The 24,574-nt window shown below is 43.1% G+C and overlaps 1 protein-coding gene and 3 non-coding genes across 5 annotated transcripts in view; all 4 read left to right on the plus strand.

Moving 5' to 3' along the window:
• Positions 1-24,574, plus strand: part of LOC146628088 (cGMP-inhibited 3',5'-cyclic phosphodiesterase 3A-like) — a 94,610-nt gene that overhangs the window by 20,991 nt on the left and 49,045 nt on the right. The gene's annotated exons all lie outside the window — the stretch shown is intronic.
• trnap-cgg (transfer RNA proline (anticodon CGG)) lies at positions 21,694-21,765 on the plus strand. Its single transcript has one exon. It is a non-coding gene; the product is annotated as a tRNA-Pro (tRNA).
• trnap-ugg (transfer RNA proline (anticodon UGG)) lies at positions 22,649-22,720 on the plus strand. Its single transcript has one exon. It is a non-coding gene; the product is annotated as a tRNA-Pro (tRNA).
• Positions 23,593-23,664, plus strand: trnap-cgg (transfer RNA proline (anticodon CGG)). The gene has a single exon. It is a non-coding gene; the product is annotated as a tRNA-Pro (tRNA).

A 24,574-nucleotide genomic window follows, 5' to 3' on the forward strand; every position in this document is an offset into this window, starting at 1 on the left:
TTAAAAAACAAAATACTGCATTGCATAGTTTTTCCTGCAAAACTAAAACCCTAACTCTTACCCACTGCAAAGGTTTTCTAACTCCACTATGCCAAATCTATCAAAGTTCCACAAAGTCTAACTTTTTTCCAAGCCTGAAAACCATCAAAATGTCAATAATCAGGCCAGCCTCGATCTCTAGCTAGCAGCAGACTGTCTGTCTGGCTAGCCAAACACACAGTGAAGCCATTAATGGCTCTCTGTTTTGTCTGTTGTTAATGCACAGAGAGGCAGAGACTGAAAGCATTACGTTGCCCATTTTAACCATCTCCTTTTCCTACTGAAAGTGGAGCGTTGCTGTTGAGAAAAAGGGCATTGGGGTCGCCTAAACCTAGCAGTGATTTGCCACTGCCTTTCTGTCATTTAGATGCTCGACTCTGCTGCTCACTGTCAGGTGCGTAACTGGAGGCTAAGAGTGAAGACTGACTGGTTGTCTGGGTGACAAGGGAGCAGGACCGCTGTAATAGACTTTGTGTCTCTTGTTAATCAACAGGGCTCTGCTCACACAGGCGTCCATCTTCATTTTCCAATCAATTAGATCCAGTGCACACCACACACACACACACAGGTGCATGTGACTGAAGTTACTCTGTGGATGTGTGGAAAAGAGGCAAAAGAGTCAGATGGAGGAACCCCGAGGGGTAGTTATAAACATGTGTGATTCTGTGCAGTTTGCCAGTAAGGCAGTCATAAAAAAAAAAAAGCTTTACTGGTCAGCCTTGGGTTTCTGGATGACTTCGCCTTGACTTTGAGAGGCCCAGGGACACACAGAGCCACAGCCATTTGTGTATTTGTGTATTGTTGCATGTGAGTTGAGTTTTGACCAAAGACCCTGAGAGTGCAACCGAACCATAAACCAGTAAGCCCCAGTTGAGGGCTTAACCGCCCGAGGCAAGGTCTGTTCTGCCAATGCAGGTGCCTTGGTTGCTGACAGTTTAACACAGCACTGCCAGCACTGCAAAAAGATCAAGTGCAATGAAGGACAAGGAAAAGGTGAACATTAGAGTCAGAGTATGGACTAAATATGAATGTAAAAAAATATATCTAAAAATTGGGAAATTTTATGAAATACAGGTATCTAAACTTGTAAATATGACACTACATTCAAGAGATGGTTAGCTAAATGTAGCATATGGAACAAAGGGATGCTGCTGCTCTCTTAATGTCTGTCATTTTCTTCCAAGCTCATACACTCTGTGATTTCTAAGCCAGTTTTGTTTTTTCTAATTTTGCTTCACCTGCTCTCAGTGTGTAAAAATTCTTGGCGCTACAATGCATAACCAAGTTATATCAATTGTTGTTTTTATGTCATTTTTTTTCCCAGGAATAGCTTTGCGATCTGAACAAGAGATTTTTGGCTTTTCTGAGGTTTTAGGTTTTTAGGTCTTGGCAATCAGGAAAGAAAAACTGTAGTTACTCACTCTATTTCACCTGAAAAATCATTTCATTCTTCTTCTGGTAATTGTATATCTGGTTAATCAGTGCTTCAGAGGAATTGCATCATCCATGTCTTTGAGCTAAGCTTAACAAAACTGTAGCTTTACTCTTGAAGGACAGATACAAGAGTGTTAAACCACATCTTCTATCATTTTACGTTGTCGATCATTGCAAATCTACTAATTGCTATTCAAATGTATAAATGATTGAAATGAATTGTGACACATGGCAAATGCAGCAGCTCATTATTGTTGCTGTGATTAGTCATGTAATGTTGTAATCACCAGCAGCGACTGTTTTGGATGTGAGCGCAGGCTGGACGAGCTCTGCCCATCTTGCTTCTTCTCTTTAGGGATTTACAATGTGACTGTGTTAGAGGTGGCCAGATCTGAATTTTGCATTCACATCCGTGCCCCTCTTTTTCAGCAGGAAAAAAGGGGTACCAGATCCACTTGGCTCAGGCCAGGCGCATGTGTACTGCTCAGGTTATAAGCGGAGCGGTGATTTACTTGGGGTCTGTTTTCAATTAATGTAGTACGCACATGCAAATGATAAACATGCAGATTTTTTTAATATAAAAATTTCCATGGTTTTTAACTCCAGGGTGGCCATTTTGTATTTACAAGTCCTACACAGTACAGCCTTATCCACTGTGCAGTTGTAGTTGTTAATGGCTTGGTTTTATGATACCTATCTTCTAGTCTACCTTTCCAATTAATTGAACTACTTCCCATTATAGCGGATTATCCTTCCCAATTGGGCATTTTTTGAGCCAGGATTGTTTTTACAATGTTCGTCATTTATTCAGAGTTGCAGCAGACTTTATTTCTTTCTGCTTTTACATGGTCTATGGAAAGTACAATTAAAGCAATTACAGATGAGAATTAACACTAGCTTCAGGCTACAGACCTGCTTTGTTGGACTTATACGGGATGTGAACCTCTGCTGAACACGATCTTAAGGCTAAGGCTAATCTTTCTTTTCATTGTTTGATTAATTATCCTGCCAACATTACTGATTGACCAATTAAGAGAATAACAAATGAGCTTTTGGACCATGTAATGACTGCGCGAGGTTAAACACAGCCTCCATCAAAATTCTCCATAACATTTTTCCTGCTTTTTTTTAAGACAGTAGCAAGATGAGCCTGCTGTTCTGTGGTGTCTTTTGAGCACGGCGTGGGGAGCAGAATGTTAAAGGCAAAGGTCTCAACAAATTGTTTCCTCAGCTGTGCTGCAAAGGGAACTGCAAAGGATAGCCTAAGAATTCAGCCCTGTTAGAGATTTGTTGTCTTAAACTTTCTCTGTTGTGAGAGTTTTCCTTGGTTTCAGCAACAGAATGCAAAATCACCTCCTGTTGTCAAGAAGAGCGAGAGGAAGTTTTTCCCAGCTCACAATACGTTCATGTTTGTGATCAAATTTACTCTGCATGTAATTGTTAACATTAGGGATGGGTATCGTTTAGGTTTTATCTGATACCGGTGCCAAATCGGTACTTTTGAAACGGTGCCGGTGCTCAAACGGTGCTCAAACCGGTGCTTAAACAATGGAAAAAATACAAACTTTGTCCAAAAACCTCTCATGTTTAGCTGTTTCCCTCTTTTTCTTTGGTCATTTTAGCCTTTTTGGCCAGGGTGAAGGGAGTATCTGCCATCAAACAAGAAGACAGCCGCATGTAGCTATGATGATGTTTGCTAGTTCACCTTACATGCATTAATGTAATAACGTGGTTAGCCTACTCAACGTAAATTACACACGAACAACATGAAGCTACTCACGCAGAGAAGAACGGCTGCTGCTGCCATCAAATACGGCGCATTTCTCAGCTTTTAAAAAAAAAAACGCTATGCGTCGCCAGGTGTTTCATCGGATTCGAGGTGTTACCTCCTTTGACAGTATCACAGTATCAGCTTAAAGCACTTGTTGCAGGCTGCTGAGTTTGCATATTTTGCTGTGAAGTACAGCCAGACTTTTGACCGCTTCGCCTTGGGCATTTTTAATCTGTAGCTCTGCATAAAAGAACGTACGTACATGGCCCCGCCTACTATCCTCGGAAACGTAAAATGATTGGCTAGAAGTGTATCACAGCTCAGGAAAAAAAAGCACTGAAATAAAGCACCGAAATGTGCGCTGCTTTTCGGTCTGGTTACTACCGTTTATGCCAGATGGCACCGGACACCGGTAACCATCCCTAGTTAACATATTAATATTCACCCTCTGTAAAAAAAAAAATCAAACATGTTTAGACTTAAAAAAATGTCACATATATTTTTTCCACACATATTTCACATTTCAGAGCTCTTTTCCCTCTTAACAAATTAAATCGTCTAATATTGAATTGGTTTGATGATCTGCAATATGAAAGTGTGACATAAGTGCAAAAATGAAGAAACTAAGAGATCACAAAGAGAGCAACTATTTTTCACAGCACGTGTAAATAAACAAAACCAGCCTTTTAACCAAAAAGAGATCTTGGTAGATAAATTACAGCATAAAAAAAATCATTGGTATGGACACTGATTAGCGGACAAATTGGAACCTAAACACAGTGTTGGTGCAGAATTTAGTAACTGCTGAATCTGTAAATGTGACAAGGTTTCCACCCATTAATGTTTAAATTACGAGTTTTTATTTGAGTTAGTGTTCAACTCATTGCTTTTTATTTTTAGTAAATACAGGGCATTATCTCTCTCTCTCTTGCTGCTTCCAGCTGCTTTATTCACCAGGGGTGGCCACAGCAGGTAGTGCCACATGTTTGATTTGTCAGATGTTTTTACGCTGGTTGGCCTTCCTCACACAATCCCAAAGGGATTTGTGTCTCCTCCTGAGACTGGACCAGGGATTTTTGCTTGTTAGGCAAATGTGTAAATGACTACACAACGGAGCCACTCAACATATCTCATAAACAAGTGAAAGATCCTGGCAAGGAAAATGTTAGTTATAGTCAGTCTACTCATCACCGTGTTTCTCTTAAAATATATTTGCTGTTGAACAGAAGCATCATTTAGGTAAACAGCATACTTCAAGTCATGCAGAGTTTGCACATTACCACTGTTCTAGTAGTATATGCCCTTGCTCTATACATTGTATATACACTCTAGAGTTACCAAATACTGTAGTCCAAAAGAAGCAGAATGCTTTTCCTGTTATGTAATGGTTGTAGTGTGGTAAGTGGTGAGTACAAGTTCCATTCCATTTACGCGATGACGTCCGGTACCCCAAGCTTTTGCTGGGTTGAGTGAGGAAGTCACGTTTCCAACATGATGCAGTGCTTCTTTGCTTTTTTAAATCAAGTTTGGCCTGAATGCTGTGAAGCTTTTCAGACCCCACTTTAACCCTGTGAAGCATGTTAATTAAATGTTAAAATGTTAAAGTTATGTAGAGTGCAGCTCATGTTTAGTACACCAGGTGCTCTCTGCTAATTTGGCATTGTGCATGCTGACTGAGGCTCAACATATACTTTAAAAGAAAAACAAATGTAGCCATCATCCTCATCTCAGAAATGGTAATTGTGATACTGAACTAGTCCAACTCCACAAAAAAAACAACTGTTTGTTGTTCAGTTTTTTTGTTTTATCTATCTTTTTTAACATCTTTGCCTACATCTAAATTTGTAGCCGTGCTAGTTATCTATTTACATTGGTGTACAAATTGAAAATGAGCCAATGGAATAAGAAAAAAACACTGCAAAACCTCACAAAAACACAATAACATGACAAGCTAATATTATGTGCTAATTGCAAATCTGTATCTACAGTATTATATGAATTGTGATTAAAACACACATTACCTTGAATCCTGTTTCTTCTCAGCAAGTCTCAGTGCTTCCTTCATGTCCTAGTTTTTGTCACTTTAACTGCTTTGGTTATATTATCGTCTCCCAAAAAATACTTCTGTTTTTGTTTTATTCAACTTCTGTTGTGTTTTGTGTGCTTTTGCAGTGTTTTGTTAAGTTGAAGTCCATTTGACCTCTCAGGGCCATCGTAAAACAATGACGCAATCAAGAACAACGGGACTTTCCCATATTTTTGATATCCTAATTTCACTGTCTGCAAACTCTCTGAAAACTATGTCAGAAAAATGTGATTTATTGGTCTGTTTCCGATCCCAAAAAACAAATACACAAGACACTATTTTGCCCCTGGTTCTCATCCAGCAAAGCTCTCTGGTGTGAGGGTAAACTCATCACAGCCTCGTGTGCCTGGGTGCACAGTCAGCCAATAAAATTTGTCCCCTTAGTGATGCTGGCAACTTTTCCTTATTTGACCTGCGGTGATAATGCTGTGTGGATTGTGATCAATCAGCAGTTTCTTGTAGACAGTTTTTAATCCGAAGTTTAATCATTTGCAACTGTGCTACAAAGGACTATTTATTTATTGGAATTATTAATAAACCACAATAATTTAAAGAATAGACTCAGTTTGTAATCTTAGTTAGAAATTCATAAAAATCAGCAAAGACATAAAACCTTTTTTTCCTTTCCCAGAAGGGAGGACGTTTGTAATTGATTCCATTTGTTTGTCTGTCTGTTTGTTAGGAGTCTAGCGTCTACCGTTTTCAGGATATCGTTTTCAAATTTTGTGTGATAGTAGGTACCAATAACAGCTTGAGCTTGATCAAGGTCACAGCAAATGAGTAAGAACTTTATATTATGCACAATTTTTTATGCATTGTCTTTATACTGCACAACAATATACTAGGCCTTGGGGGACATGATTACCTAGGTTGACTAAGAATTTGACTGTAACCTTTAATGTTAGCGTAGTGCTATGGAAAACAAAATAATTCAAGAAACCATACTGAGTAACTTTCTCTATGGAAGGGCGTGTTTTTGTTTTTTCAATATGAAAAAAATGCTTTTTGTTTTTTCAATATGATGCTCTATGACTATAGCCCTTGCCCTTCTGGGGGCTGTATAACATGAAACATAAGAAAGTCAAAGGCGCTTCCCCTTTTTTGTAGGAAACATAAAAAAGGGGGGGAAAAGGACTTTAGCCTGCTGTTTGCATGCTGTGTCACATATAGCTAGCAACCTTATTTGAAAAAGCAGCAATTCCGTTTTTTCTATGGATGTCTAGATGCTATGGATGTGCTTTAGTGGAATTATTATATTTTTAATCTTTTGCAGCTCTCATCGGTCTCTGTGTGTTTCTTTTCTTTGGACAAGCCATCATAAGTCATACATTTTTTTACAAGTTAATTTAGTCAAGCAGTAACTTAATGCCATAACAGGAGTACCAGGAGTATTGATTGTAATGATTCAAGGATATGGACCTTTTGTACATTATCATACATACATTATTGTAGGATCCTCATTCTTCCTGTTTGATTCTTTATCACATAAGCTAGAAAAATAATAGGCCGCCCACCTAACACCCAAAAGAAAAACTAAAACTGAAGTATTCCTGCATATTTATGTGGTGAGTTATTTCTTCCATGCATCCATCTCTTGACAGCAGTTTTGCAATTATTTATGGACTTGATGTTTTAAGTGGAATAGGCTATTTTGGGCAATCCCTGTCCATGAGCTAATGAAAACAGATGGCAAACATGACGCAGTGCTTATTTATTTTATCAGGATAAGATATATATATATATATATATATATATATATATATATATATATATATATATATATATATATATATTGCTTTTATAATGTATGATGTTTGCTACTTCTGTTCCACAGCATCTGAGACCATATCAGTGAGAACTGAGGCTCATGAATGTGTGGAATGTAAGCTGACGTCAGTGGCCCTACCGTAGCTCCAGTCACATGGCTAGGTAAACACGAGTAGCCATTTGGCCTGCTGTGCGTGGGTTGCATGAGAAGCTCTAATCAAGAGGATCTAAGAACTAAATTCCAAGTTTTTGCTCTCTGTTGTTGAGTGCGAAGAAAACCCAAATCCTCAGTGTATTTTTACTGGGATTCTTTTCATGTTTAAACAGCAGACTAACAAAGTTTTTTTTTACTACTGTTTTCCTAGCATGTGGCAAGCCTTAATACTATTCCAAGTCCTGAACACACTTGCACACTGTTACAGATATATGCTGTATATGCAATTTCAGACACAACGCAGGTATAGAGATACAATGCATGTTTATTGTAATGTACTGATAAACTAACAGACAACAGTCATGTAAACACATAAATGACCTAAGGCCAGACATGAAGGATGTTCAGATATTCAAAGGAGCTTGCAAAGAAAAGCGTCTGGACTTCTTTAAGTTGCTTGAAGACGTTTCACCTTTGCAAGCTCCTTTGACTACGATGACCTGGATGACTGAGAACCTTCACAGACAGCTGTTCAGATATCATTCATTTAAGCTCAATCATGTGCTTGCACCAGTTGTGCTATATAACAAATACAAGTACATTTACTTCTTTATTTCCAATAATGCTGATTCATTCAGTTGTTTTTCCTCCATCAGACTTTTGGAGGGAACTATTGCACTTTCTACTGATATATCCAACAGTTAGCCGCAAAGAAGACACAGCTGTATCAAATAGCAAGTACCTACCATTACACCAAGCTTAAAACCCTAATAAAGTCTTAGAACTAAAGTTGTTTTTACACTTGCAGTGCACTCCTTAACTTCCCTGAGCTAACAAGTTTACAGCTAGTGAGCAGGCATCATGTGTCCTGGCTCCTGCACACTCTAGTCAGGCTGCACCTCGGACTAAACCACAGAATATCTCCAATAATGAGAGAGCAGATGACACAAAGTATCGTTTGTTGTCTACATGTGATAAAAGACAACTTCAGACTGTTTCCCCGACCTGATTTTCCTCAAATTTAAAGTTTGTAATATGTCAATGCCATGTCTGCTCAACCCTTTAGCAAGAAAAAAGAAAAAGTAAAATCCTTCTTTCACTAATGATTTAATGCATAGCGTCTGAACACCTTTAAAGCATTTGTTCTCTCAAAAAACTCTTAAAAAATAAAACAAACACCTTTGCTCCTGTAAAGACTGGTGTTGGCTCTCTCTGTGGTAGAGTATCACTTCCTGTTTCTGTTACAACATGCAGTGGTGTTTTTGTGTCTTTTATCTGCATAGCCAGTTTAATTAAAAATGTAAAGATAACGTCTTATTACGAAGTGTAATCTTAACATGCTTTATCCAAAGCACACTCTCTGTTCATTCACCTGCTAATTATATTCACAGTATTCGCTCACTGTGTCTTTAGGGATTCGCTAGCTTAACTTAGCTCGTAGCCAACTAGGGTTGCCAACTTTTTAACTATCAAATCAGGGATACTTTGATGTGCCAGAGCCACAATACACAGCCAGCTGAGCATAGTGTAAATATGCACTTTATGTTCATATTATTAAAAAAATAAAAACCAGTTCTATTTGTTGTTATACATCATCCACCTGGGTCTTACTCAAGAGTTTTTGTTTGAATTCTCAGACTTTTTATCTGATTCAGTGCTCAGCTCAGATAAAATAATTATTATGGGTGATTTTAACATCCATGCAGATACTAAAAATTACAGCCTCAACATGGCATTCATTCTATTATTAGACTCAGTTGGCTTCATTCAAAATGTAAAAGGACCCACTCAACACTTTAATCGTACTCTAGATCATGTTCTGACATATGGCATAGAAACTGAATATTTAACAGTATTTCCTGAAACCCTCTCTTGTCCGATATTTTCCTAATAACAATTTACAGCCATGGATTACACAGCAGTAGGGAATTGATTTTATCATAGTAGACGTCTTTCTGAAAGTGCTGTAACTAAGTTTAAGGATATAATTCATCCACTGTTATCTTCTTCAATGCCCTGTGCTAACACAATGCAGAGCAGCTAACTGAACCGCTATCTTGTTAATATTTTTACAACTCTGGATACTGTAGCTCATCTGAAAAAGAAAGCCTCAAATCAGAAGTGCTTGACTCCCTGGTATAGAATTCAGAATAGAATAGAATAGAATTCAACTTTATTGTCATTGAACATGTCACAAGTACAAGGCAACGAAATGCAGTTTGCATCCACCCAGAAGTGCTTTAGCCATAATATAGATATATTAAAAAATATATATTAGCAATAATATAGATATATAGATATATTACAGAAATCGGTCTATTGTAGGTATGTATGAGGGTACAAACACACCTTAAAGCAGATAAAGCTGGAGAGGCAGTGCCATCTCACTACTTTAGAAGCTCATCATTTTGTCTGGAAAGCCAGTTTGCTGCTCTATAGAAAAGCCCTCCAAAAAGCTAGAGCACCTTACTCTTCATTACTGATTGAAGGATATAAGAAAAACCCTAGGTTTCTCTTCAGCACTGTAACCATGCTGACAAAAAGCCAGAGCTCTGTTAAGCCAAACACTGCTTTAACATTAACTATTAATTTCTTTCTAAGTCTTTCTAAGTTTCTTCTTCTTAGTTGAAAACCCTTTGCTGGCAATGACACCCTGAAGTCTTGAGCTCATGGACATCACCAGATGCTGGGTTTTCCCTTTTTTAATGCTCTGCCAGGTCTTTACTGCAGCGGCTTTCAGTTGCTGTTTGTTTGTGGGCCTTTCTTTCCAAAATGTAGTCTTCAACAAGTGAAATGCATGCTCATTTGGGTTAATATCAGGTGACTGACTTGGCCTTTCAAGCATATTCCACTTCTCTTGAGTTTGTTTGGCTGTATGTTTTATGTCCATCTGTATTATGAAACACCGCCCAATCAATTTGACTGCATTTAGTTGGATTTGAGCAGACAGTATGTCTATGAAAATCTCCAAAAGTTGATTCTGTTCATCTGGACGAGAAATGTTTTCAGTGGGAGAAATGTTTCGTCACTCATCCAAGTGACTTCTTCAGTCTCAGCTGACTGCAGGTTTCCCCAACCTCAACAGTACATTTGGATAATGACTGAAACCAGCACCACTGAAGGAACAATGGGCTGGGAGGTCAGTTCCTTCATCATAATTATGCAAATCCTCATGGCCATTGATCAACAAAGGCCACTGATCAATGGCCATGAGTGCCATTCACAGAGAGTTGGGGAATGGATGTCTATGAAAACCTCAGAATTCATCCAGCTGCTTCTGTCAATCAAAAAACGCTAGTGTTTCAGTGCCACCGGCAACCATGCACGCCCAAGCCATCACACTGCCTCTGCCGTGTTTTACAGATGATCTGGTATGCTGTGGATCATGAACTGTTCCAAGACTTCTCCATACTTTCGGGAATGTTTTTCCCTCTGGTGGCTTTTTTAAACATTTTTTTTCAAATATTTTTTCTTTTAGCAATGTCCAATCTAGCTTTTCTCTTCTTCAGGCTTATGAGTGGCTTGCCCTTTGCAGTGAACCCTCTGTCTTTACTTTCATGCAGTCATCTCTTTATGGTAGACTTGGATATCAATACGCCTACCTTCTGGAGAGTGTTGTTCACTTTGTTGGCTATTTTGAAGTGGTTTCTCATCACCATGAAAATAATTCTGGGATCGTCCACCACTGTTGTCTTCTGTGGACATCCAGATCTTTTTGCGTTGCTGAATTCACCAATGCTTTCTTTCTTTCTTTCTTTCTTTCTTTCTTTCTTTCTTTCTTTCTCAGGATGTACCTGAGACCTCAGTACAGTGTTTGATACTGTAGACCATAATATTTTTATCACAGTGATTAGAGCATGCTGTAGATATTAAAGGTACAGTGCAGTGGTTTCAATCATATCTATCTAATAGACACCAATTTGTTCATGTAAATTGAGCATCTTCTTCACACTTAATTATGGAGTTCCACAGGGTTCAGTGCTAGGACCAAACCTGTTCACATTATACATGCTTCCCTTAGGCAGTATCATTAGAAGGCATAGCATACACTTTCTCTGCTATGCAGATGACACCCAAATTTATCTGTCCACAAAGCCAGATAACACACACCAATTAGTTAAACTACAGAAATGTCTTGAAGACATAAAGACCTTGATGGACTCAAGCTTTCGCCTTCTAAATTCAGGTAAACCCGAGGTTACAGAAATGTGGTTTCTAGCCAGATTCTTACTCTGCGTGGGAGCCAAGTTAATATAGTTCATATATATTAGTATTTATATTTCGCTGTTGTTAAACTTGTTTGTGCAATTAATAATTTAAATAGTAAATGTATGTTTATGGTGGAACTAAAATTATTTTATTGCTGTGTTGGCTTGGTTACGTAGTACCGTGAATACATGTGTCTTAAAGGCTTGTGTTTATAGTTACAGTTTTTCTCAAATGTTAAAACACAAAAGCCAATCCTGTAACCCAAATGACCAGTAGTCTAAACACATTTACTAAATGTAGCCACCATATTCCAGTACCATAAACACATGTCACATGAAGACACAATTCACAAAACACAACCCTCTGTACTCATAAATCTAAACACATTTTTCCTTGCTAAAACACATGTTGCAAAACAACTCTGCTCATATCCTCAAATGAAAGCCCATGTGATGCAAAATGCTTGCCACAGTCACCAATCTTTGAACACAGGGAACACACCTGGCGTCATTCACTACACACAATGACTCAAAATTGAAGACACTTGTTGCTAATGCTGTACCCACATATAAAAGCAAGTTCAGAGTGCACAGTATGCTGAAGGTTCCAAACAAACACAATGGATGAAGGCAGAGTCAGGGGAAGAGGAATTTGATGCAGAGGAGGGAGATAAGATAAGATAAGATAAGATAACCTTTATTAGTCCCACACGTGGGAAATTTGTTTTGAGAAGAGCTGGCCCTGGAAGAAGAGGAGCAGGCCAATGAGGAAGAGGAGTTCAAATGAGAGGAGGAAGAGGAGCGACCAACGAGGAAGAGGAGAAGGCCAACATGGGAGAGGAGAAGGTCCAGGAGGGAGAGCAAGACAACCTCGCACCATCATTACGGACGAGATGCGAGCAACAGCTCAGCGACATGATGCCGCACAGTGATTGTGGTGTGTGTGTGGTGTGAATAACGTAAATAAAAAAACTTCACACCCTGTTCATGTTTTCAAGATTACTGTTGTGTGCAATAGATTCTGTTTTTGCATTGAGTTGTGTTACAGTAGTGTACGTACATGCAGGATTTTCTATAGATTTATACTACTCATATGAAACTCACAAATCTAAATGCCTAATCCTCTGCAGAGATCTACGACGATCCGTTACTGTATAGTTTCTAAAATATGCATTGGCAGTTATGGAACAAAGAACCTTCTCACAAATTGAGCATTGTGTTTTCAATTGTTTTGCTGTAGTGTGTAATGCTGTGTATAGTGTTTACAGTTTTGACAGCTTCGAGCTGCTCTCTTGGTGTGGGAGTTTGAGTTTTGCAGTGGGAAGGTGTGGTTGTGTTTATGTAGCTTTAGAGAAGGGTGTTGTGTTTGGACATTGGGGGACCTGGTGGTAACGTTTGTGAAATGTGTTTTAGCATTTGAGAAAAACTGTAAATCCGGACGTCATGGATGTATGCAAATGAGCGCATGCGGTGCGGGAGGGGGGAGAGAGAGAGAAAAAGTTAATACGCGGGAGCTGGGGAGAACAGAGCCACACGGTTTTCCTTCCGTAGTAGGTTTTTTTTGTTGAGGATAAGTTAAACCTGACCGCTCCTGTAAGATGACCAGCAAACTGTGGAATACATTTTTTGTTACATCTTTTCATGTCGGAGTCCCGTGGAGTTCTTTTTCCTCTTCAAACTAACGTACACGAGTGAAGCACGGGAAAACTGGTCTCATGGCTATACACTCTGGATGACATTGCCCTGGACTTCTGGGAACACTGAGGAATCTTAGAGTCGTTTTTGAATTTAGCAGAATTGAATTTAAAATCCTGTTCCTCACATACAAGGTCTTGAATAATCATGCCTCATCTTAACTTAATGACCTAGTACTGTATCACCCCAATTGAACTCGCAGAGTATTTAAAAGTAGAATGGAACGCAGTTTCTTCTGCTTTCAATCCCCTCTTCCAGTTCAGATTTAGGAGGCAGACACCATCTACCTTGAAGATTAGGCTTAAAACTTTCATTTTTGACAAAGCATATAGTTAGGGCTAAATCAGATGACCCCCGAATCCTCCCTTAGTTACGCTGCAATAGGCCTAGGTTGCTACGGGGATTCCTCTATACATGGAGTGTTTCTTCTTCAGTCACCTTTTTCACTCTCTGTGTGTTTATAGTCTGTGACGGTAGGCTTCTGGGACGAGCTCATATGCCTGCAACACAGTCTTCTTCATGACGTCATAATCCAGGCCATCTTCAATTGATAAACTGGTACACACCTCCTGGGCTCACCAAAATAAAGTCAAAATAAAGACAGAGTCTGACCTCCTTAACCAACTCAAAAACAGGAGAAAACGGGTGATCAAAATAAACGGCAGCTCACCCCTACCCACTCCACTTCCACAATTTTCGCACGTATACTGCAGCCAGCGGCTACCACAGGACTACTGCTGGGTGATGAGGAGAAATGCGAGGACCTCTCCCGCTGTAGCACTCCAGCCTCCTTTTATTGGGCGGGTCCTCCAGCTGGATCCAATCACGCCGGGGCAGTAAGTCCACGCACCAATCGGAACAGGGCCCTGGCACAGCTAAATTAACATAGACAAAAACACAGCACCTGCACAAACAAACACACGGACATACAAGTTCGTAACACAAAGCATATAGTTAGGGCTAAATCAGATGACCCCCGAATCCTCCCTTAGTTACGCTGCAATAGGCCTAGGTTGCTACGGGGATTCCTCTATACATGGAGTGTTTCTTCTTCAGTCACCTTTTTCACTCTCTGTGTGTTTATAAACCTCTCTGCATTTAATTATTAATATTTTTGTTATTTAATCTCTGGCTCTCTTCCACAGCAAGTCTTTTGTCCTGTCTTCATCGACTCACCCCCAACCAGTCGCAGCAGATGGCTGCACCTCCCTAAGCCTGGTTTTGCTGCAGGTTTCTTCCTGTTAAAAAGGAGTTTTTCCTTCCCACTGTTGCCAATGTGCTTCCTTATTGGGGGTCCTATGATTGTTGTTTTTTTTTTCTATGTTTTCTTTCTATTATTGTAGGGTCTTTAGCTTACAATATAAAGCACCTTGAGAAAACTGTCATTGTTATTTGGCACTATATAAATAAAACTCAAGTGAATTGAATTGAATAATCACTCTGGGTGGTCAAGTCATAGAACTACTGTCACTTTTCACCTGAGCTCTATTATCACCATGCTTTATGTGGTAGCTTTGCCAAAGGCGAAACTGCTACACAGCAGAGTGACAGCATATCATTACTTCATTATGTGTCTTTTTTTAACACATCATATATCACATTGGCAAACAAGACAGGGAGCTTTAAGGTAGTATGTATTGTTTATTGCTTGCTAAGCCTCAGTGAGCTCCACTGAGGGTGTGATTGAAGAAGATGGCTTTCTGTCACTCAAAGAGCCTGCAGCTTATTTCCCCAGAGGACAGCCGGCATCTCCCCTGACTTATGCCACTGTTTGCTTTCCACTAAGCCAGGTTTCCAGGATAGGCATTAGCATGATGGGTCATTCTTAATGGCCGCATGTTTTGTCTTGTTAAGAAAAAAAAAAGGCTCAGCAGAGACCTGTACCATCATTGTCTCCTTTAGTTCACGCTATACATGGAACTAGAGCCCAGTACCCCATGGGAATTTCATTGACAAAGCAACTATTTTACAAGCTAATTGTGAAAAACCTGCCAGTGGGGTTGACGTGAGCCTTTTCTACCTGAGCGGGCTACCTGCAAAAAAGAGGAAGCAAAGATTTATTTCCCCATGCAGACATACACACTGTTTATCTGAGCCTGGCATTTAAACACTTTCATGCACACACACACATGTTTAGTTAGTACAAGGGGGCTGTCCCGACTGCACGTTTATGTTTGAACACTGGTGATTTATGAAGGATGTAGGGATGTGATTTAAAGGCATTTAAAGGATTTAAAATGCTTCAGCGGACAATTGCTGTCTGTTTGTTTACTGAAGTCCTGTGGGAATCTTGATGGGACTGGAAATTAGGGATGGGTATCGTTTATGTCATGGTCTCCGCCCCTCGTCAGCTGACAGCCGTCAGGTGTTTTGTTTTTGTTTACCTTTCTCTCTCACCTCTGCTCTCCCTTTCTCTCTCGCCCTCTTCCATTCTCTCTTTCTCCTGCCGGGGCGGAGCTCAGTATGGGCTCCTGCCCCTGGCCTACGCACCTGGAGGTGATCAGCACATCTGTCGCTGATCATGAAAGATTGGAACCCTTCTTAAGAGGGCGAGTCTGCTCTACTCGTCGCTGGATCGTTGAGTCATCAGCGTCAGTCGTCCTGTATTTTTGTAAAGTCAGTTTATGAGCATGTCTGAACCAGGAGACTAATGGTTTTTTTCTGCCTGTGCATAGATTGCCTCTGGACTTGTTCTTCCCCTGTGCCTGGCGACTGAACGGGAGCAAGAGAGATAAAGGAGAGGAGATGTGCTAGGACTGAATGGAAACTTTCCCTTCCTGGACTCCTGCCTCTTTCACTCCTGGACCCTGGAACCCCGGCCCCTTTTTCCTTTGACACTATTATGTGTATATATGAATTCCACTGTAGGAAACACTGTAAATAAATGCACCTTTTGAAGACACTAGTGGTCTGCGCGTGAGTCCGATCTACGAAACGTGACAGAACGATCCAGCCACAACATGGACTCAGCAGATCAGAATACCATCGGTCAGGCACTGGCTGCCCAAGAAGCGGCGCTGACTCGCCACGAACAAATGTTACATCAGCTGCGAGGTGAGATCGCTGCACTAACTCAAGCTGTTTCCGGTTTGACTACGCCAGGGGGAGTACAGCCAGGGACCTCCCAGCCGGCTCGCCCTGCCCAGCAGGAGACACTCGCGGCGGCTACGGCCGGTCCCTCATCGGCAGCCACTCCATCCTCTGACGGTCCTCTGCCTTCGCCTAAGCCCTTTTCAGGGGAGACAGAGAAGTGCTCTGGCTTTCTGGCCCAGTGTTCATTGATTTTCCGCGAACAGCGGCGTTTTCATAACAATGACGGGGCAAAGATTGCGTTCTTGGTACAGATGCTTCGTGACCGGGCTTTGAAATGGGCCCAGGTCGTGTTAAACTCCAACCCGGAGATCTCTTTTGAGAGGTTTGTGATTAACTTTAAGACTGTGTTTAATCAGGGCTCTGGAGTCGAGGCTGCGGCGCTCCGCCTCCTTAACTTTAAGCAAGGTAAGCGGAGTATGGCAGATTATTCAATCGACTTTTGGATTTTGGCAGAAGAAACCGGCTGGGGACCGGATGCGCTCAGGAGCACATTGTTAAATAACATCCGGGAAGATCTGAAAGATGAATTGATTATGCGGGACCTACCCACTGCTTTTGACGAATTGATGTCGTTATGTATTAAGGTGGATGAGCGGCTACGAGCTCGTAGGCAAGCACGGAACTCCAGTTCCCAGGAGGCCGCAGGGCCGCGATGGGCGGAGGCTTCGGCCGATTACCGGTCCTCCCGGACATCAGGGGGCGCCGACGGAGAGGTACAGCCCATGCAAATCGGCAGCTCTCACCTAACTGCTGCAGAACGTCAGCGACGCATCACGGCCGGTGAGTGTCTGTATTGTGGTAATAAGGGACACATGATTGCCTCCTGTCCGTCGCGAGCAAAAGGCCGCGCCCGCCAGTGATGGTTGGAGTACTGGTGGGCGGTTTGAATCAGGATAAATCTCCTCCACGTTTAGCCCTGCCGGCTAAGCTTCTGGTCCATTCCGAGTGTCATTCACTTTCTGTGCTTATTGATTCTGGAGCAGAACAAAATTTCATTGACTCTGAACTAGCTAAACGACTCTGTGTGACTGTGGAGTCACTACCCCACGCCTTACGTGTCACGGCTTTATCAGGGCAGCGCCTCCCCGACATCACACACATCACTGAACCGCTCACCCTCACACTGTCTGGCAATCATTCGGAGGAGATTAGTTTTTTTGTTTTTCACTCCACTCAGACGCCGTTAGTTCTCGGTCATCCCTGGCTCCAGCAACACAACCCCACGATTAATTGGCAGAAAGGAGGCATTACGGGCTGGGGAGAGGAGTGTCATATGACTTGCCTTAAGGCTGCCGTACCTCCTAACAAATCTGTCACCGGCCCAGAGCCATCGCGGTCTTCCGACTTAGCAGATGTGCCGTCTGCTTACCACGATCTCGCTGAGGTGTTTCGGAAGGACCGAGCCCAGTCGCTGCCACCCCATCGGCCCTATGACTGCGCCATAGACCTGCTGCCGGGAGCTCCCTTACCAACCAGCCGCCTCTATAGCCTCTCGCTGCCGGAACGGGAGGCTATGGAGAAATATATAACTGAATCTCTCGCTGCCGGCATTATCCGGGCCTCTTCCTCACCCGTCGCAGCAGGTTTCTTCTTTGTGGAAAAGAAGGATAAGACCCTCCGACCCTGTATTGACTTTCGGGGACTCAATAACATTACGGTCAAGAATAAATATCCACTGCCCCTGCTCACCTCCGCTTTCGAACTTCTCCAGGGCGCCGTCATTTTCAGCAAGCTGGACTTGAGAAACGCTTACCACCTGGTCCGGATTCGGGATGGCGATGAATGGAAGACGGCGTTTAATACCCACCTTGGACATTTTGAGTATCTGGTCATGCCGTTCGGCCTCACTAACGCACCTGCAGTATTCCAGGCTCTGGTCAATGATGTTCTAAGGGACTTTATTAACCGATTTGTGTTTGTCTATCTAGACGACATTCTGATCTTCTCTTCCTCCCAGGCGGAACACGAGACCCAGGTCCGGCTGGTGCTGCAACGCCTTCTGGAGAACCGGCTGTTCGTCAAAAGCGAGAAATGTGAGTTTCATGTGCCCTCGGTTGCCTTCCTAGGGTACATAATCGAGCGGGGAGATCTTCGACCCGACCCTGTGAAAGTCAAGGCTGTTGTGAACTGGCCAGAACCAAACAACCGTCGCCAGTTACAACGCTTCCTTGGCTTCGCTAACTTCTACAGGAGATTCATACGGGACTTTAGCAGGATTGCCTTACCATTAACTCAGTTAACCTCTCCCAAGCTTGCTTTTCAGTGGAGTGACGCTGTCCAATCAGCCTTTCAGGAGCTCAAGAAACGGTTTGCTTCAGCGCCCATCCTGGTCCAACCTGATACCACTCTTCAGTTCGTGGTAGAGGTCGACGCATCCGACTCAGGGGTGGGGGCCGTCCTTTCCCAACAGAGGGAAGGTAAGATGCACCCTTGTGCCTATTTTTCCCGTCGTCTCACCCCTGCAGAACGTAACTACGACGTGGGCGATCGGGAGCTCTTGGCGATTAAGCTCGCCCTGGAAGAATGGCGGCATTGGCTGGAGGGCACCACTCAACCCTTCGTGGTCTGGACCGATCACAAAAACCTGGCCTACCTTCAAACGGCGAAACGTCTCAACGCTCGACAGGCCAGATGGGCCCTGTTTTTCACCCGTTTTCACTTCTCAATCACCTACAGACCCGGTTCCCGAAACGTTAAGCCGGACGCTCTCTCCCGTCAGTTTTCCGCTGCTGACGAAAAGGCGGATCCGGATTCCATTCTGCCGGCAACCTGTACTATTGGGGTCATCACCTGGGAGATCGAGGCGGCCATCCGGGCGGCTCAGATAGCCGAACCGGATCCGGGAGGGGGGCCCGTCCACCGACTCTATGTTCCGCGCTCTGTCAGATCCCAGGTTCTGCAATGGGCTCACACGGCCCGGTTCTCATGCCACCCAGGGATACATCGCACCGTCAAGTTTCTCCAGCGGTACTTCTGGTGGCCCTCACTCACCCAAGATACTCGGGAATACATCACTGCTTGTACGGTCTGTGCCCGAAACAAACCATCGAACCAACCCCCGGCGGGTCAGCTCCATCCGTTATCCACTCCTTCCAGGCCATGGTCTCACATAGCACTGGACTTCATCACCGGGTTACCTCCATCAGCAGGTAACACTGTCATTCTCACCATAATCGATCGTTTCTCTAAAGTGGCTCATTTCATTGCTCTGCCTAAGCTTCCCACAGCTCTAGAGACTGCACGCCTACTCGCCACTCACGTCTTCCGCCTGCATGGGATCCCGGAAGACATAGTGTCCGACAGAGGGCCTCAATTTACTTCTCGGGTCTGGAAAGAGTTCTGCAACTCCCTGGGCGCAAAGGTCAGTCTATCCTCGGGTTATCATCCTCAGAGCAACGGCCAATCCGAGCGGGCCAACCAAGAACTGGAGACCGCCCTGCGCTGCGTCGCCTCCACCAATCAAACCATCTGGAGTGAGGAGTTGCCGTGGATCGAGTACGCCCATAACAGCTTGACTGCCTCTGCCACCGGCCGGTCTCCATTCGAAGCTTCCTTGGGATATCAGCCTCCTCTTTTTCCTGCTGTGGAAGGTGAGCACTCTGTACCCTCCGTCCAGGCTCATCTGCGCAGGTGTCGCAGAGTTTGGCGGGCAACTCAAGCGGCCCTACTGCGCACGAAGGAGAACAACAAACGCATCGCGGACCGGCACCGGACTCCAGCACCCGAATACTCTGTCGGCCAGAAGGTATGGCTTTCTACCCGCTTTGTTCCGGTCAGGACTGAATCTAAGAAACTTACACCCACCTTCATTGGCCCTTTTGAAATCTCTGCCTTGGTCAATCCTGTCTCTGTGAAGTTAAAACTCCCTCGCAATATGAGAATCCATGATATTTTCCATGTTTCACAACTCAAACCTGTCCGCTCTAGTCCTCTGTGCCCTCCTTCCAGGCCCCCTCCTCCCGCCCGGCTCGTGGATGGCTTGCCGGCCTACTCCATCACTCGCATCATGGACTCTCGGCGCCGTGGGCGTGGCTGTCAGTATCTGGTTGACTGGGAGGGTTATGGCGTGGAGGAGCGCTCCTGGGTCCCTCGGGCGGCCGTTCTGGATGTGCCCATGCTCCGGGAGTTTCACCGCCTGCATCCGGACAAGCCTGGTGGGTCGCCGGGGGGCTCCCGTTGAGGGGGGGGTACTGTCATGGTCTCCGCCCCTCGTCAGCTGACAGCCGTCAGGTGTTTTGTTTTTGTTTACCTTTCTCTCTCACCTCTGCTCTCCCTTTCTCTCTCGCCCTCTTCCATTCTCTCTTTCTCCTGCCGGGGCGGAGCTCAGTATGGGCTCCTGCCCCTGGCCTACGCACCTGGAGGTGATCAGCACATCTGTCGCTGATCATGAAAGATTGGAACCCTTCTTAAGAGGGCGAGTCTGCTCTACTCGTCGCTGGATCGTTGAGTCATCAGCGTCAGTCGTCCTGTATTTTTGTAAAGTCAGTTTATGAGCATGTCTGAACCAGGAGACTAATGGTTTTTTTCTGCCTGTGCATAGATTGCCTCTGGACTTGTTCTTCCCCTGTGCCTGGCGACTGAACGGGAGCAAGAGAGATAAAGGAGAGGAGATGTGCTAGGACTGAATGGAAACTTTCCCTTCCTGGACTCCTGCCTCTTTCACTCCTGGACCCTGGAACCCCGGCCCCTTTTTCCTTTGACACTATTATGTGTATATATGAATTCCACTGTAGGAAACACTGTAAATAAATGCACCTTTTGAAGACACTAGTGGTCTGCGCGTGAGTCCGATCTACGAAACGTGACAGTTTAGGTTTTATCCGATACCAGTACCAAACCGGTACTTTTGAAACGGTGCCGGTGCTTAAAGATCGAGCTGAGTCAAGTTAAGCCAAGCTAGGTAGGTGCAAGTGGAAAAGGGCTATTAGAGATTACAAAGTCTGATCGAAATTGAGGCCATTCAATTTCGGTGTAAAGACGTTAAACTACATATGTGAAGGTCTCATAATGGTTTCACCTCTGCTGATAATTACCCACACCTTTTTTCCACCCCTTGGCTCATGTGATGTGTTTCATAGTTGGTCAACGACCCTGGTAAAGACAACCCGCTCTGGGTTTTAAATACCTGGGACTCTCCAACGTTTAGTTTTAGATCTAACGAAGGTTCTCAGAGGAGAGGTGAAAGGTCTTCAAGGCACTTAGAGAATTCCAGCTGCTTTCTTTCAAAACTCATCAGACTACCATGACGTGGATGACTGGGAACCCTTTTTTCTCATTCACTGTGTGCAGTCCCTCTGGAGTCATCCCTGTTGGAGCTTGTCAGTAGCAAAGGCCTGAAGGTACAAAAATGAATACTGAAGAGAGCTTAACACCATTCCTGCTTGAATTTGAAGGCCGATATAAGTCTATCCTTTCAGAGTTGCAGACTTAAACGCAGGCCTCCTGTGGCTCGTTGGTCTAGGCGTATGATTCTCGCTTCGGGTGCGAGAGGTCCCGGGTTCAAATCCCGGACGAGCCCCCTTAAACTCACAAGCTCTTAGCTTCATGGAATTCTTTGCAAAGACACATTCCTTCTGGGGCATTGTAAATGTGTTGGCTGCCAAACCTTTCAATGTGATGTGTGACACCAATTTGTCTTTCTAAAATAACGTTTTTGATTTTGTGAAAGAGTCACTCTCATGACTCATTGAGTGATGCCATTGACTGCACAGTCCCTGCCACGCAATCTGTATATGTCACATTTTGAGATTGCCTTGGAAACCTTACTGGGCAGGTACTACAATATACCTATTACCAGGTACTATCACCTAATGGAAACTCTAAAGATCGAGCTGAGTCAAGTTAAGCCAAGCTAGGTAGGTGCAAGTGGAAAAGCGCTATTAGAGATCACAAAGTCTGATCGAAATTGAGGCCATTCAATTTCGGTGTAAAGACGTTAAACTACATATGTGAAGGTCTCATAATGGTTTCACCTCTGCTGATAATTACCCACACCTTTTTTCCACCCCTTGGCTCATGTGATGTGTTTCATAGTTGGTCAACGACCCTGGTAAAGACAACCCCCTCTGGGGTTTAAATACCTGGGACTCTCCAACATTTAGTTTTAGATCTAATGAAGGTTCTCAGAGGAGAGGTGAAAGGTCTTCAAGGCACTTAGAGAATTCCAGCTGCTTTCTTTCAAAGCTCATCACACTACCATGACGTGGATGACTGGGAACCCTTTTTTCTCATTCACTGTGTGCAGTCCCTCTGGAGTCATCCCTGTTGGAGCTTGTCAGTAGCAAAGGTCTGAAGATACAAAAATGAATACTGAAGAGAGCTTAAAAACATTCCTGCTTGAATTTGAAGGCCGATTTAAGTCTATCCTTTCAGAGTTGAAGAGTTAAGCACATGCTACCTGTGGCTCGTTGGTCTAGGCGTATGATTCTTGCTTTGGGTGCGAGAGGTCCCGGGTTCAAATCCCGGACGAGCCCCCTTAAAATCAGAAGCTCTAAGCTTCATGGAATTCTTTGCTAAGACACATTCCTTCTGGGGCATTGTAAATGTGTTGTGTGCCAAACGACTCAATTTGTCTTTCTAAAGTAACTTTTTTGATTTTGTGAAGGAGTCACTCTCATGACTCATTGAGTGATGCCATTGACTGCACAGTCCCTGCCATGCAATCTGTATATGTCACATTTTGAGATTGCCTTGGAAACCTTACTGGGCAGGTACTAAAATATACCTGTTACCAGGTACTATCACCTAATGGAAACTTTAAAGATCGAGCTGAGTCAAGTTAAGCCAAGCTAGGTAGGTGCAAGTGGAAAAGGGCTATTAGAGATCACAAAGTCTGATCGAAATTGAGGCCATTCAATTTCGGTGTAAAGACGTTAAACTACATATGTGAAGGTCTCATAATGGTTTCACCTGAAACCTCTGCTGATAATCACCCACGCCTTTTTTCCACCCCTTGGCTCATGTGATGTGTTTCATAGTTGGTCAACGACCCTGGTAAAGACAACCCCCTCTGGGGTTTAAATACCTGGGACTCTCCAACGTTTAGTTTTAGATCTAACGAAGGTTCTCAGAGGAGAGGTGAAAGGTCTTCAAGGCACTTAGAGAATTCCAGCTGCTTTCTTTCAGAGCTCATCAGACTACCATGACGTGGATGACTGGGAACCCTTTTTTCTCATTCACTGTGTGCAGTCCCTCTGGAGTCATCCCTGTTGGAACTTGTCAGTAGCAAAGTCCTGAAGGTACAAAAATGAATACTGAAGAGAGCTTAAAAACATTCCTGCTTGAATTTGAAGGCCGATTTAAGTCTATCCTTTCAGAGTTGAAGAGTTAAGCACATGCTATCTGTGGCTCGTTGGTCTAGGCGTATGATTCTCGCTTCGGGTGCGAGAGGTCCTGGGTTCAAATCCCGGACGAGCCCCCTTAAAATCACAAGCTCTTAGCTTCATGGAATTCTTTGCAAAGACACATTCCTTCTGGGGCATTGTAAATGTGTTGTGTGCCAAACGACTCAATTTGTCTTTCTAAAATAACTTTTTTGATTTTGTGAAGGAGTCACTCTCATGACTCATTGAGTGATGCCATTGACTGCACAGTCCCTGCCACGCAATCTGTATATGTCACATTTTGAGATTGCCTTGGAAACCTTACTGGGCAGGTACTAAAAAAATACCTGTAACCAGGTACTATCACCTAATGGAAACTTTAAACGGTGCTCGAACCGGTGCTTAAAGAATGGAGAACACAAAATTGGTCCAAAAACCTCTCATGTTCAGCTGTTTTTTTGTAAAAAGATAACAATGTTAGCCTTTTCTGCAGCTATAGGGCATATATGGTATCACTCTTGGCTGGAAGCAGTGCTTAATCAATGGAAAAAACACAAACTTTGTCCAAAAACCTCTCATGTTTAACTGTTTTCCACTTTTTCTTTGGTCATTTTAGCCTTTTTGGCCAGGGTGAAGGGTAGGGCTGAACGATTATGGAAAATAATCTAATTGCGATTTTTTGCCCCAATATTGCGATTGCGATGCGATATGCGATTATTTTTTAAGGTCTTTGTCTTCTGTATTATTAAACAAAGACAAGCAATACATCTTATAGTATGGCCAATACTATATTACATTAATTTTAAACTGTTCTTTCCTGGAAGACAGACCTCTGTTATGATGACATGAGGTGATGCATGAATTGATGACTGACATTTTTATTTAACTTCTTCAATCACAACAGTATATTTGAACATACACAATAGTTTATTTTTAGCTTACAAACATCTGAGCATAAAGTGCTGACAAGGAACCCTGGTGTAAACATTAAAATGAAAGTCAGTG

The sequence above is a fragment of the Diplotaxodon limnothrissa genome, linkage group LG7 (assembly GCF_057381915.1).
Source record: "Diplotaxodon limnothrissa isolate DT_005_m linkage group LG7, D_limnothrissa_male_GT1.1, whole genome shotgun sequence".
NCBI lineage: Eukaryota > Metazoa > Chordata > Actinopteri > Cichliformes > Cichlidae > Diplotaxodon > Diplotaxodon limnothrissa.